Source organism: Ranitomeya imitator, chromosome 9 (assembly GCF_032444005.1).
Source record: "Ranitomeya imitator isolate aRanImi1 chromosome 9, aRanImi1.pri, whole genome shotgun sequence".
NCBI lineage: Eukaryota > Metazoa > Chordata > Amphibia > Anura > Dendrobatidae > Ranitomeya > Ranitomeya imitator.
The window spans coordinates 97,570,806-97,586,405 of record NC_091290.1 but is presented as its reverse complement, the minus strand read 5'-3'; the positions used below and the strand labels follow the sequence as shown (position 1 = coordinate 97,586,405).

At 43.0% G+C, this 15,600-nt stretch overlaps 1 long non-coding RNA gene across 1 annotated transcript; it reads left to right on the top strand.

Moving 5' to 3' along the window:
* Nucleotides 1–642: 642 nt before the first annotated feature.
* On the top strand, nt 643–3,006 carry LOC138649407 (uncharacterized). Its single transcript, XR_011315306.1, has 3 exons — nt 643–780; nt 1,453–2,096; nt 2,488–3,006. It is a non-coding gene; the product is annotated as an uncharacterized lncRNA (long non-coding RNA).
* The last annotated feature ends 12,594 nt before the right edge of the window (nt 3,007–15,600 follow it).

Genomic DNA, 15,600 nt, shown 5'->3' with positions numbered 1-15,600 from the left:
ACCCAAAGGAACGGAGAAAAAGAAAAAATTTCCTGATATGTTTCAAAAGGCACAAAAAGGTGGTAGACCAAGAGACCGTTATCAGGTGATTAATTTATCAAAACATGTCTTGACTAAGGAACAGATGGATGTGTTACAACGTGGACTAACCTTTTCTCCTTCCAATAATTTAGACCCGTTCACATCGATAAAAGATACCCACTTGTTTGCAAGGAAGTTAGTACTGAAAAAATTACATGCTTCAAAGATTGAGAAGGATTCGGTTTCTACAGCAGTTGAAGAAGAGGCCTTGGAGGCCCTGATTTCCCTGGAAGAGGAAAATATGGAAGCATCCGGCATTGAATCTCTGCCCTGCAGTAGAGATTTTTACCAAATTAGTGACACAAGATATAGAGAATTTGGCCCGGAAACATGGTGGTAAATCCAATCTCACTAAATCTGAGTGGTTGGCCTTAAAGGAAATGCAGATGTGGGATGACGTAGTATTCAAACCCGCTGACAAAGGGGGAAATTTGGTAATCTGGCCAACCAGCCAATATGAGAAACAAGCGAATAAAATGCTGAATGACCCTAATTGTTATCGGCTATTATCTTTTAATCCTATGTCCTCTTTTCAGGAAGAATTGGCTGAAATTTTGGAAAAAGCTTTGTGTAAAGGTCTGATCACTAAGAAATTGGTGGAACAGATCCGGGACAGTCACCCTAGACTTCCAACCCTTTATCTAATACCTAAAATCCACAAAAATGAATTGGATCCCCCGGGTCGTCCCATCGTGGCAGGTAATGGAGGACTCTGCGAGGTGATTGGGAACATTATTGATCATTTCCTTAAGCCGCTAGTAACTACCCTGCCATCATACATTAAAGATACTACGTCGGCATTACAACGTCTGGACCATTTATGTCTGGAGGAGAATATGTTTTTTGTAACTGCCGACGTAGAGTCACTCTATACATCCATACGACATCAGGATGGCTTGGAGGCAGCACGATTTTTTCTTGGTACAGGTTCTTTGGAGGTGGATATGGTAGAATTAATCTTAGCCCTATTGGAATTTTTATTGACCCACAATATTTTTACGTTTAACAATCGGATTTTTCTGCAGCGGCAAGGGACTGCGATGGGGGCCTCATGTGCCCCCTCGTATGCAAATTTGTTTTTGGGAGCTTGGGAGAAGGAGGTTTTCCAAGATGATAGCAATCAAGAAATCGGCTATATTCACAACTGGATGAGATACATCGATGATGTTCTGTTCATATGGGAAGGTCCCTTGGAGGGCCTTGAACGTATGATGCAACATCTAAATAACAACACCAAGAACATCAGGTTATCCTTTAAATATGGAAGGGAAATTGACTTCCTAGATATCAAGATTGGGGTAGATTCCAATGGTGTGGTGAATACTGATATTTTTAGGAAATCCACATCAACCAATTCTTTTCTCTACGCAGATTCCTCCCATCCCATCTCTACAGTCCGTGGTATTCCGGTGGGGCAATTTCTCCGGGCTCGGAGAATTTGTTCAGACGAGTTGAAATTTGAAAAACAATCGATGGATCTCACAAGAAGGTTTACCGAAAGGGGTTACAGCAAAAGGATGATAAATAGGGGATATCTCAGGGCATCCAAGACCGCACGGGATCAACTGCTGTATAAAGATTCTGCCTCTATTGAAAAACATAACCACTCAGAAGGAATACGTTTCATCTCAACCTATAATAACAAGTGGAAGGAACTACAGGACATTATTCTGAAACATTGGAAAGTGTTACAGGTTGACTCTACTCTACGACAGATCTTACCGGATCGCCCATCCTTTGTTGCAAAAAGATCTGCTAACCTCAAAGATACTTTGGTTCACAGTCATTATGAGCGGAAAAAAGGAGAGAGGAATATGGGCAGACCCGGTTTTTTCCCTTGTGGAATGTGCAAGGGGTGTGGTAATCATACTAAGGCTACTAGCTTCTGCAATTTTGATGGATCCAGAGAATTTGAAATCCGCAAACATCTAAACTGTAGCTCTCAAGGAGTTGTATATCATGCACAATGTCCCTGTGGGAAAATATATATCGGACTTACAACAAGGGAACTAAAGGTAAGGACGAGAGAACATGTTAGGGATATCCTAAAAGCCAAAGATGCGAAAGATGATGTGCCCCTGAAACCCATCGCGCGGCATTTTAAATTCTATCATGGTAGTAATGCGAGGGGTTTAGTAATCAAAGCTATAGATCAAGTTAATCTAGGCATTCGAGGGGGAGATTTGGCCAGAATTCTTGCCCAGACGGAAAGCAAATGGATTTTTCGTTTAGGTACTCTCAGTCCTAATGGTTTGAATGAAAATTTGGGGTTCTCAGCATTTTTATAGCATCACATTATATAGGTATAACTTGATGAGGTATTTTTTAAGGGTTAGGGTGATTTTAGATTTTTATATGTGTGTTTTGTAGATATATTCTCATTTTGCTTTTTATGTTTTTTTTTAGTATATACTTACGGTCCATTCCTTTTCTCGTTGCTGTTTGGAAGAAGATTTTGGGATCTGCATGGCCGGCCTTGTCTGGAGAGTTTACCTGGAAACGACATTAGAATTTATTATAACAACATTGTCATAGATATGTATATGGAGATGTGGGATTGCGGTATATTAACATGAGGGCTGGTGACTATATTATCATAGGCAGGACTATTATTTGTATATATATATGTTCATGCATATAAGTTCTTTATAGGTACATTTTACACGGGTTTTTTTAGTCCATATGTTTAATATGAGTTTCCCAACACAGTACTTTTTATTATCGCTTTTAATAAATCTTATTCTTTCTGTCACTGTTTGGTTTCTGTGATATAGTATGCACTGGTTTTTAGGTTAGCATAGCTATGGCACTCTTTAGCTATTTCTCTCTATAGAGATTAATTCTTTCACATATTTTACACCATGTGATTTACATTACTATGCACTTCATATTAATTGGTTTATCCATTTACACCATACACTTTAATAGGTCGTTATATGGATCTATTCTCCATGCAAATTTCCATTTCGGGGACTTTTTAGTCCTATATTGTATGCACTTTATCTTTCTATTCATATACACATGCACTTTAGGAAATATCATATATTTCACCATATACGTAATAGTATATCTATAGCTCACTTTGCACTTTATATAATGTGTTGGGTTCTCTATTGTGGGATATACTTGATTGGTTTGTATATCCTTGCAATTATATATATTTATACATATTGGTATGGAGTCTCTGGTTCGTAGTCTACTTTGTTATGACTCTTGATAAATATTTTATCCTATTTCTCCTCTATTGGGGCTATTTTGGATGCCTATGGCGTTATCTGGGACCTTTTCAGTTCATTAGCTCGCCGGGCAATCCGGGGGTGGTTGTGCGCATGCGCGGGTCTTTCCTCTCCGAGCGCTTCATGACACAACTCTGATTCCACTCACTGCTATGGATGCATCACCTGTCTGGAAAAATTTATTTCCTGCCTGACCAAGAATACACACCTCTGACCACGCATGCTGTCGAATATGAGACCATGATTGCTATTCTATGAACCCCCATTAGGGACAGATCTCCTGACTGCTCGTTTGCGAAAGTTGGTAGGGGGGGCGTGTGTACTAGGCATGCATCAGCTCACCGGCAGTACAAAAGAGTTCCAGCGCTTTGGGACAGGAGTTTAGGATCAGGGCAAGTGATATCTAAGGGGGGATTTTGATGGAAATATATATTTTTCATCTAGATCTCCCTTTCATATATACTCACAGCTAATATATACACTATAATCAATTGCCTAAAAGGGCTGCCGCAAACCAAACAATGTCTTGTGACTTTCCGGACTCCATGCTTGCCAGACGTAAAAGAGGAACTAAACGCCAGACGTCCCGAGCTGATGTCTCAATTTTAGCCAAATGGCAGAAAAAGATGAAAAGTCACACATTAGTTGCTGAATCAGCATGTTGCTATGCTTTAACCACAATCCTCCATGTATTCATATACACTTAACCAATAAGCTTGACCATATGATAATTAGCTAACCTCCCCTTCTATATGAACTATAAAAACGTATGTACAATAAAAGCCAGGGGCATAACTACAACAGGTGCAGGGGTTGAAGTCGCACTCGGGCCCTGGAGCCTAGGGGCCCTAAAAGTCACTTTTTCCCATAGAAAAAGACTATTGCTATTAAAGATTTAACCACTTAATGACCGCCAATACGTTTTTTAACTGACCTGAGATATAAAAGAATAGCGTTCCCATACAGGTGACAATCCAGCAGCTGTCGGCTGTCCACTATAGCTGACAACTTGCTGCATTAGCCATGATCAGTGTTTGCACCGTCCAAATCTGTTTAACCCCTTAGATGCTGCTGTCAATAGTGACTATATCATATAAATGGTTAACAGAGTGTGGGGGCTTCCTCTTTATCCCAGTTGGTGCCCTCAGATCATGATTGTGTGGTCCTGATGTTTGTGATGGCAATTTATGGCCAAAAAGTGGCCTTAGAATCTGACGGCTGTTGTAACCTGTTCAGAAGTCAGCGTCATTTAGGTTGAAAAAATACACATTTTCATTTGTTATGCCACTTTGCATTATTTCTTGAAAAGCACCTGAAGGATTAATAAACTACCTGACTGCAGTTTTCAATATGTCAGGGGTGCTGTTTTTAAAATTGTATAACTTTTGGGGGTTTCCCAATATATAGGACTCCCAAAGTCATTTCAAACATGGATATGTCCCTAAAAAAAATAAATTTTGTAAATTTCCTTGAAAAATGAAAAATTACTGCTACATTTTAAACCTCCTAAAATGCTAACAAAATAAAAGAACATTTTACAAATGGTGCTGATACAAAGCAAATGTGGAAAATATTATTTATTAATGTTTTGCTGTTGTATGACTATCTGGATTAAAGGGATGAACATTCAAAGTTTGAAAATTGCTAATTTTTTTAAATTTTTCTAAAATTTCTGATAATTTTTTTTATAACTAAACACTCTCAAAAATAATCTCAAAATCACTGGGACATGTTGAAGCATTCCAGAGTTATTACCACATAATGTGACACTGGTCAGATTTCAAAAATTTGGCACCGTCACTATTTGGGGGCCCCGCTGGAGCTTTCGCATCTGGGTCCATGAGTTTCAAGTTACGCCACTGATAAAAGCATCCATATTGATGGAATGTTATTCTGTCACTTTGGTGTACAGTGTAATTCTTGAGCGCTCAAATACTTAGCCTAATTGGGAACGGCCACAGCACACATGGGGAAAGATTTATCCTAGCCAAATGTCCATAACAGTATAAAGCACATGATGGCTACTTAAGTGAAGAACTATACCTTCTATATACAATTTTGGACTGCAAATGGAGAAACAGAAACATGTTTAAAGATTACCAGCTATATCCATGAACTGGTCCACAAACATTCAAGTAGAAACTTATTATGAAGATATACAAGTTTTCAATGGAAGAAATTTGGCGTTATTGTTGTTTTTGCATCTACTATATATTGATTTTTTATAATCCTTACAGTATTTTGTATGGAGGCACCATTACTGTATTGCTTTCATTTTATTATTATTCATTATTATTTTTTTCTTAGTTTTTCTTTTCTTTTTTTCTTTTCAATCCCCCTCCCTCCCCCCCCCCCTGCTTTTTTGTTTTTATATTTTTATGATTATTTATTGTATTCTCACTATATATATATATATATATATATATACATATATATATATATATTAGACTAGATTGTGGACCGATTCTAACGCATCGTGTATTCTAGAATATGCATGTCCCTGTAATATATGGACAATGATGATTCCAGAATTCGCGGCACACTGTGCCCGTCGCTGATTGGTCGAGGCAACCTTTATGACATCATCGTCGCCATGGCAACCATTATGACATCTACGTCGATACTGTGCCCGTCGCTGAATCAGAAACGTGAGATGTCTACGTCCTTTATGACATCATCGTCGCTGTGCCCGTTGCTGATTGGTCGAGGCCTGGCGGCCTCGACCAATCAGAGACGCGGGATTTCTACGTCGATGCTGTGCTGGTCTCTGATTGGTCGAGGCCTGGCGGCCTCGACCAATCAGAGAGCCGGGATTTCCAGGACAGACTGACAGACAGACAGACAGACAGACAGACGGAAAAACCCTTAGACAATTATATATATAGATGGTGGCCCGATTCTAACGCATCGGGTATTCTAGAATATGTATTTATGTATGTATATAGCAGCCACATAGTATGTAGCACAGGCCACGTAGTTTAAAGGAGCCATGTAGTATATAGCAGACAAACACTGCCTACGCATTATATAGCAGCCACGCAGTATATAACACAGCCCACGCAGTATATAGCAGCCACGTAGTATATAACACTGCCCACGCAGTATATAGCAGCCACGTAGTATATAACACAGCCTACGCAGTATATAGCAGCCACGTAGTATACAACACTGCCCACGCAGTATATAACACTGCCTATGTAGTATATAGCAGCCACGCGGTATCTAACACAGCCCACGTAGTATACAGCAGTGTGGGCACCATATCCCTGTTAAAAAAAAATAATTAAAATAAAAAATAGTTATATACTCACCCCCTGGGATCCGCCGAAGCTCTGGCGATACGCGCGCGGCTGCCGCCATCTTCCGTTACCAGGATGCATTGCGAAATTACCCAGGTGACTTAGCGGTCTCACGAGACCGCTAAGTCTTCTGGGTAATTTCGCAATGCATCGCCGGGAACGGAAGATGGCGGCCGGCGCGAGCGGCTCGGCGGACTATGGAGGGTGAGAATAGCAGGTTTTTTTTATTATTATTATTTTTAACATTACTAGAAAATAGCTTTATAAGTGGGCACCATCACATAATATTTATAATAGTACTCGTCTGGGATCACCACCATGCATGTAAAACAATCATAGTCACCATAGAGAAGAAAACAGGTACATGCACATAAATGTAGGATCACCACACAACGCAAAAAATAATTTCCAAAAGTATACCAATTTTATTTGACACCACAAAACACAGACAATACACACTTTTACTTAAAAACATTTAAAACTTGTTCCACATAGGACAAAGTCTGTTAGATCCAAAATATTACAGTTGTCACATACATAAATGCATGAATATATTGAAAATAACAACAAAGCCTGACTAATGCATACCATTCTATATCAGAGAAGCCAGTAATATACTTCTAATCGAACCATGCACCTAGTTGTACATAAGTATAAATTATATAGTGTGGACTAGGGTGATCTAGAGGGGAGACCAAAGCCCTAGGTGTGTCCTGCAGAGGCGTATCTCAGAACATAACATACATATTGCAATAGCAAAAGGAGTGTGTAGTAACAGTATCGCCTGCCCCAATGGGCCTAGCAATCCTCAGCATTATATGTACGTACATAGTTGGTATTATAGACCACCCAGGGAAAAAAAATATCCAGCAATGTACTCCCCAAAGTCCAAAAGTGACAGACTGATCAAACAGTACCTAGCTAGCATGCTAGTTATACTTCACCCTATACCGTCTTATGGTCCACTACTGTCCTCGTTGTCCTAAGTGCAAGGCATAAGTCTGGGCAAAAGTAATAGGACCAATTACTATTACTTTTGCCCAGACTTATGCCTTGCACTTAGGACAACGAGGACAGTAGTGGACCATAAGACGGTATAGGGTGAAGTATAACTAGCATGCTAGCTAGGTACTGTTTGATCAGTCTGTCACTTTTGGACTTTGGGGAGTACATTGCTGGATATTTTTTTTCCCTGGGTGGTCTATAATACCAACTATGTAAGTACATATAATGCTGAGGATTGCTAGGCCCATTGGGGCAGGCGATACTGTTACTACACACTCCTTTTGCTATTGCAATATGTATGTTATGTTCTGAGATACGCCTCTGCAGGACACACCTAGGGCTTTGGTCTCCCCTCTAGATCACCCTAGTCCACACTATATAATTTATACTTATGTACAACTAGGTGCATGGTTCGATTAGAAGTATATTAATGGCTTCTCTGATATAGAATGGTATGCATTAGTCAGGCTTTGTTGTTATTTTCAATATATTCATGCATTTATGTATGTGACAACTGTAATATTTTGGATCTAACAGACTTTGTCCTATGTGGAACAAGTTTTAAATGTTTTTTAAGTAAAAGTGTGTATTGTCTGTGTTTTGTGGTGTCAAATAAAATTGGTATACTTTTGGAAATTATTTTTTGCGTTGTGTGGTGATCCTACATTTATGTGCATGTACCTGTTTTCTTCTCTATGGTGACTATTTTTAACATTACATTACATTTTTTACTATTGATGCCGCATAGGCAGCATCAATAGTTAAAAGTTGGGAACACACAGGGTTAATAGAAGCGGTTACGGAGTGCGTTACCCGCAGCATTAACCCTGTGTGAGCGGTGACTAGAGGGGAGTATGCTAGCACCGGGCACTGACTGCGGGGAGTAAGGAGCTACCATTTTCTTCCGGATTGTGCTCGTCGCTGATTGGTCGTGGTTGTTTTGCCGCGACCAATTAGCGACTTGGATTTCTATGACAGACAGAGGCCGCGACCAATGAATATCCGTGACAGAAAGACAGACAGAAGGACAGACAGAAAGATGGAAGTGACCCTTAGACAATTATATAGTAGATATATATGTGTATTTGTTATTCATTCATTGTTTTCTATTATCTCACCCTTTATTTTATGCATAAATTATAATTTGTTTATTTTATATCTCATTTTCCCTTCCTTCACTCCCCTCCCTCCCCATCCCCCATCTTGTACTTCATACTTTCACTGTATCTCTCACTTGTATTTTATCACTGGTTGAGATATATATATCTATAATATAACGCTGGGAGCATCACTCTGTCCGAAGCCTTTATAGACTGCGCAAGCGCCGGCGCAGTCTGGCCCCCTCAGAGTGACGCTCCCAGGAGATCGCGGTATGCGTAAACACTGAACGCACACCGCGATCTCCAACGGAGAGGCAGGGACCGCCAGGAGGGTAAGTATCGGCTAAATTCACCTGTCCCCCGTTCCAGCGCTGCGTGCGGCTCCGTCTCCGTGTCCCGGTCCTCGGCCTGTGATGCTCAGTTCAGAGGGCGCGATGACGTGCTTAATGCGCGCCGCCCTCTGAGTGACCAGTCACAGCCAGAGGACCTGGAAGATGGCGGCGCGCAGCGGTGGAACGGGGCCAGGTGAATATAGCAAGTGTCGGGGGCCTGAGCTAGCGGCGATACCGGCACCTGACCCCCACAGCGCGCCGGTGTCCCCGCCTGCTCAGGCCCCCCAGCACTGGGCGCCCAGCGACAATAGGGGAGTATGGTATTTTTTTTTTTTATATATTGCAGCAGCATACGGGGCATACATTATGAAGCATGTTATGGGGGCCATCAACCATAATGGAGCAGTGTACGGGGGCATATACCATGGAGCATCTTATGGGGGCCATCAACCATAATGGAGCAGTGTACGGGGCATACACTATAGAGCATCTTATGGGGGCCATAAACCATAATGGAGCAGTGTACGGGGGCATATACAATGGAGCATCTTATGGGGGCCATAAACCATAATGGAGCAGTTTACGGGGGCATATACTATGGAGCATCTTATGGGGGCCATAAACCTTTATGGAACAGCGTACGGGGCATACACTAAGGAGCATCTTATGGGGGCCATAAACCTTTATGGAGCAGCGTATGGGGCATATGGATGGGAGCAGCAAATTAAAGAACGGTGGCGCAGGATGGGAGCAGCACATGACAGAACAGGGGTGCAGGATGGCAGCAGCACATGACAGAACGGGGGTGCAGGATGGAAGCAGCACATGACAGAACGGAGGCGCAGGATGGGAGCAGCACATGACAGAACGGGGCGCAGGATGGGAGCAGCACATGACAGGACGGAGGCGCAGGATGGGTGCAGCACATGTCAGAATGGAGGCGCAGGATGGGTGCAGCACATGTCAGAATGGGGGCGCAGGATGGGAGCAGCACATGTCAGAATGGGGGCGCAGGATGGGAGCAGCACATGACAGGGTGGGGACGCAGGATGGGTGCAGCACATGACAGGATGGGGACGCAGGATGGGTGCAGCACATGACAGGATGGGGACCATATACCAATATAAGGGTGGTTTCACATTTGCGTTTGTTTTTGCGGTAAAAAACACAAAAAAACGCATGCGTTTTTTTCCCCCTATACTTAACATTAAAAACGCATGCGTTTTTTGCATGCGTTTTGACGTGTTTTTGCAACGCATGCGTTTTTTCACTGCATGCGTTTTTTTGCAGAAATGCAACATGTAGTAATTTTAGCGGCGTTTAGCGGCGTTTTTTTGCCGCGAAAAACGCATAAAAAACCTATTGATGTCTATGTAAACGCATGCGTTTTTAAGCACATGCGTTTGCATGCGTTTTTCTAGAAAAACAAAAGAATACACACTTATAAGCCATCCCCAACCCTAACCCTAACCCTAAAGCACAAACTCTAACCCAAACTGTAACACAAACTGTAACACAAACTGTAACACAAACTCTAACACAAACTCAAACCTTAACCCTAGGGATCCTAACCCTAACCCTAACACAAACCCTAACCCTAACCCTAGGGATCCTAACCCTAACCCTAACACAAACCCTAACCCTAACCCTAGCCCTAACCATAACCCTAGCCCTAACCCTAACACAAACCCTAACCCTAGGGATCCTAACCCTAACACAAACCCTAACCCTAACACAAACCCTAACCCTAACCCTAACACAAACCCTAACCCTAACACAAACCCTAACCCTAACCCTAGGGATCCTAACCGTAACACAAACCCTGATATAGAATGGTATGCATTAGTCAGGCTTTGTTGTTATTTTCAATATATTCATGCATTTATGTATGTGACAACTGTAATATTTTGGATCTAACAGACTTTGTCCTATGTGGAACAAGTTTTAAATGTTTTTTAAGTAAAAGTGTGTATTGTCTGTGTTTTGTGGTGTCAAATAAAATTGGTATACTTTTGGAAATTATTTTTTGCGTTGTGTGGTGATCCTACATTTATGTGCATGTACCTGTTTTCTTCTCTATGGTGACTATTTTTAACATTACATTACATTTTTTACTATTGATGCCGCATAGGCAGCATCAATAGTTAAAAGTTGGGAACACACAGGGTTAATAGAAGCGGTTACGGAGTGCGTTACCCGCAGCATTAACCCTGTGTGAGCGGTGACTAGAGGGGAGTATGCTAGCACCGGGCACTGACTGCGGGGAGTAAGGAGCTACCATTTTCTTCCGGATTGTGCTCGTCGCTGATTGGTCGTGGTTGTTTTGCCGCGACCAATTAGCGACTTGGATTTCTATGACAGACAGAGGCCGCGACCAATGAATATCCGTGACAGAAAGACAGACAGAAGGACAGACAGAAAGATGGAAGTGACCCTTAGACAATTATATAGTAGATATATATGTGTATTTGTTATTCATTCATTGTTTTCTATTATCTCACCCTTTATTTTATGCATAAATTATAATTTGTTTATTTTATATCTCATTTTCCCTTCCTTCACTCCCCTCCCTCCCCATCCCCCATCTTGTACTTCATACTTTCACTGTATCTCTCACTTGTATTTTATCACTGGTTGAGATATATATATCTATAATATAACGCTGGGAGCATCACTCTGTCCGAAGCCTTTATAGACTGCGCAAGCGCCGGCGCAGTCTGGCCCCCTCAGAGTGACGCTCCCAGGAGATCGCGGTATGCGTAAACACTGAACGCACACCGCGATCTCCAACGGAGAGGCAGGGACCGCCAGGAGGGTAAGTATCGGCTAAATTCACCTGTCCCCCGTTCCAGCGCTGCGTGCGGCTCCGTCTCCGTGTCCCGGTCCTCGGCCTGTGATGCTCAGTTCAGAGGGCGCGATGACGTGCTTAATGCGCGCCACCCTCTGAGTGACCAGTCACAGCCAGAGGACCTGGAAGATGGCGGCGCGCAGCGGTGGAACGGGGCCAGGTGAATATAGCAAGTGTCGGGGGCCTGAGCTAGCGGCGATACCGGCACCTGACCCCCACAGCGCGCCGGTGTCCCCGCCTGCTCAGGCCCCCCAGCACTGGGCGCCCAGCGACAATAGGGGAGTATGGTATTTTTTTTTTTTATATATTGCAGCAGCATACGGGGCATACATTATGAAGCATGTTATGGGGGCCATCAACCATAATGGAGCAGTGTACGGGGGCATATACCATGGAGCATCTTATGGGGGCCATCAACCATAATGGAGCAGTGTACGGGGCATACACTATAGAGCATCTTATGGGGGCCATAAACCATAATGGAGCAGTGTACGGGGGCATATACAATGGAGCATCTTATGGGGGCCATAAACCATAATGGAGCAGTTTACGGGGGCATATACTATGGAGCATCTTATGGGGGCCATAAACCTTTATGGAACAGCGTACGGGGCATACACTAAGGAGCATCTTATGGGGGCCATAAACCTTTATGGAGCAGCGTATGGGGCATATGGATGGGAGCAGCAAATTAAAGAACGGTGGCGCAGGATGGGAGCAGCACATGACAGAACAGGGGTGCAGGATGGCAGCAGCACATGACAGAACGGGGGTGCAGGATGGAAGCAGCACATGACAGAACGGAGGCGCAGGATGGGAGCAGCACATGACAGAACGGGGCGCAGGATGGGAGCAGCACATGACAGGACGGAGGCGCAGGATGGGTGCAGCACATGTCAGAATGGAGGCGCAGGATGGGTGCAGCACATGTCAGAATGGGGGCGCAGGATGGGAGCAGCACATGTCAGAATGGGGGCGCAGGATGGGAGCAGCACATGACAGGGTGGGGACGCAGGATGGGTGCAGCACATGACAGGATGGGGACGCAGGATGGGTGCAGCACATGACAGGATGGGGACCATATACCAATATAAGGGTGGTTTCACATTTGCGTTTGTTTTTGCGGTAAAAAACACAAAAAAACGCATGCGTTTTTTTCCCCCTATACTTAACATTAAAAACGCATGCGTTTTTTGCATGCGTTTTGACGTGTTTTTGCAACGCATGCGTTTTTTCACTGCATGCGTTTTTTTGCAGAAATGCAACATGTAGTAATTTTAGCGGCGTTTAGCGGCGTTTTTTTGCCGCGAAAAACGCATAAAAAACCTATTGATGTCTATGTAAACGCATGCGTTTTTAAGCACATGCGTTTGCATGCGTTTTTCTAGAAAAACAAAAGAATACACACTTATAAGCCATCCCCAACCCTAACCCTAACCCTAAAGCACAAACTCTAACCCAAACTGTAACACAAACTGTAACACAAACTGTAACACAAACTCTAACACAAACTCTAACACAAACTCAAACCTTAACCCTAGGGATCCTAACCCTAACCCTAACACAAACCCTAACCCTAACCCTAGGGATCCTAACCCTAACCCTAACACAAACCCTAACCCTAACCCTAGCCCTAACCATAACCCTAGCCCTAACCCTAACACAAACCCTAACCCTAGGGATCCTAACCCTAACACAAACCCTAACCCTAACACAAACCCTAACCCTAACCCTAACACAAACCCTAACCCTAACACAAACCCTAACCCTAACCCTAGGGATCCTAACCGTAACACAAACCCTAACCCTAACACAAACCCTAACCCTAACCCTAGGGATCCTAACACAAACCCTAACCCTAGGGATCCTAACCCTAACACAAACCCTAACCCTAGCCCTAACCCTAACACAAACCCTAACCCTAACCCTAGGGATCCTAACCCTAACACAAACCCTAACCCTAACACAAACCCTAACCCTAACACAAACCCTAACTCTAGGGATCCTAACCCTAACACAAACCCTAACCCTAACACAAACCCTAACCCTAGGGATCCTAACCCTAACCCTAACACAAACCCTAACCCTAAAACAAACTGTAACACAAACTGTAACACAAACTGTAACACAAACTGTAACACAAACTGTAACACAAACTGTAACACAAACTCTCACACAAACCCTAACCCTAACCCTAGGGATCCTAACCCTAACACAAACCCTAACCCTAACCCTAACACAAACCCTAACCCTAACCCTAGGGATCCTAACCCTAACACAAACCCTAACCCTAACCCTAACACAAACCCTAACCCTAACACAAACCCTAACCCTAGGGATCCTAACCCTAACACAAACCCTAACCCTAACACAAACCCTAACCCTAGCCCTAACCCTAGGGATCCTAACCCTAACACAAACCCTAACCCTAACCCTAAAACAAACTGTAACACAAACTGTAACACAAACTGTAACACAAACTGTAACACAAACTGTAACATAAACTCTCACACAAACCCTAACCCAAACTGTAACCCTAGCCCTAACCCTAACCCTAGCCCTAACCCTAACCCTAACACAAACCCTAACCCTAACACAAACTGTAACACAAACTCTAACACAAACTGTAACACAAACTGTAACACAAACTCTCACACAAACTCTCACACAAACCCTAACCCAAACTGTAACCCTAACCCTAGCCCTAACCCTAGCCCTAACCCTAGGGTTAGGATCCCTTAGGGTTACGGTTAGAGTTAGGGTTTGTGATAGGGTTAGGATCCCTAGGGTTAGAGTTTGTGTTTTAGGGTTAGGGTTAGAGTTTGTTAGGGTTAGGGTTTGTGTTAGGGTTAGGGTTAGAATCCCTAGGGTTAGGGTTAGGTTTTGAGTTAGGGTTAGGGTTTGTGTTAGGGTTAGGGTTTGTGTTAGGGTTAGGGTTTGTGTTAGGGTTAGGATCCCTAGGGTTAGGGTTTGTGCTAGGGTTAGGGTTTGTGTTAGGGTTTGTGTTAGGGTTAGGGTTAGTGTTTGTGTTAGGGTTAGGGTTTGTGTTAGGGTTAGGATCCCTAGGGTTAGGGTTTGTGTTAGGGTTAGGGTTTGTGTTAGGGTTAGGGTTTGTGTTCGCCCACCATTCCCAGGAGTAAGCTGCATTTGACATGAGCTCCTGAAATTTAAGCAATTTATACCTTGTAATGGGCAACCTGTAAGACGAAACTTGGAAAATACGTGCTCCATGGAAGGCAAAAGCGAGCAGGACTAAAATACACCCAAGAAAGAAAAATATAAACCAGGATAAAAGAGGAATTTCGATGATAAGGAAGATCTACCCCCTGCACAGGATTCAAGCGGCAGAGCATATGAAAGCTGGAAGACCCCAGAGCTAAACACCAAGAGGTAAGGCCATCTCTCTGCATCTCAAACCCTTTAGCATTGAACTCTATAGAATCAAAACCTATAGAATCTCCCCAGAAAGCAAGCACAATATAAAATAAGCAACATGGAAAGAAATAATATTTTGGATAATGAAAATCCCAGCACTATAGCTAAGCCCCCTATAGAGGTCAGTGCCTCAGCTCCAGCAGATGGCAGGGTCTCAGGCGTCAAGGAGATAACATATCCCAGAGATCACAGGAGCTTGAGAGAAAAAAAGGCCATAAAACATTCCATCATCAAAGAGGAACCAGAAACTCTCTTTGCAGACTT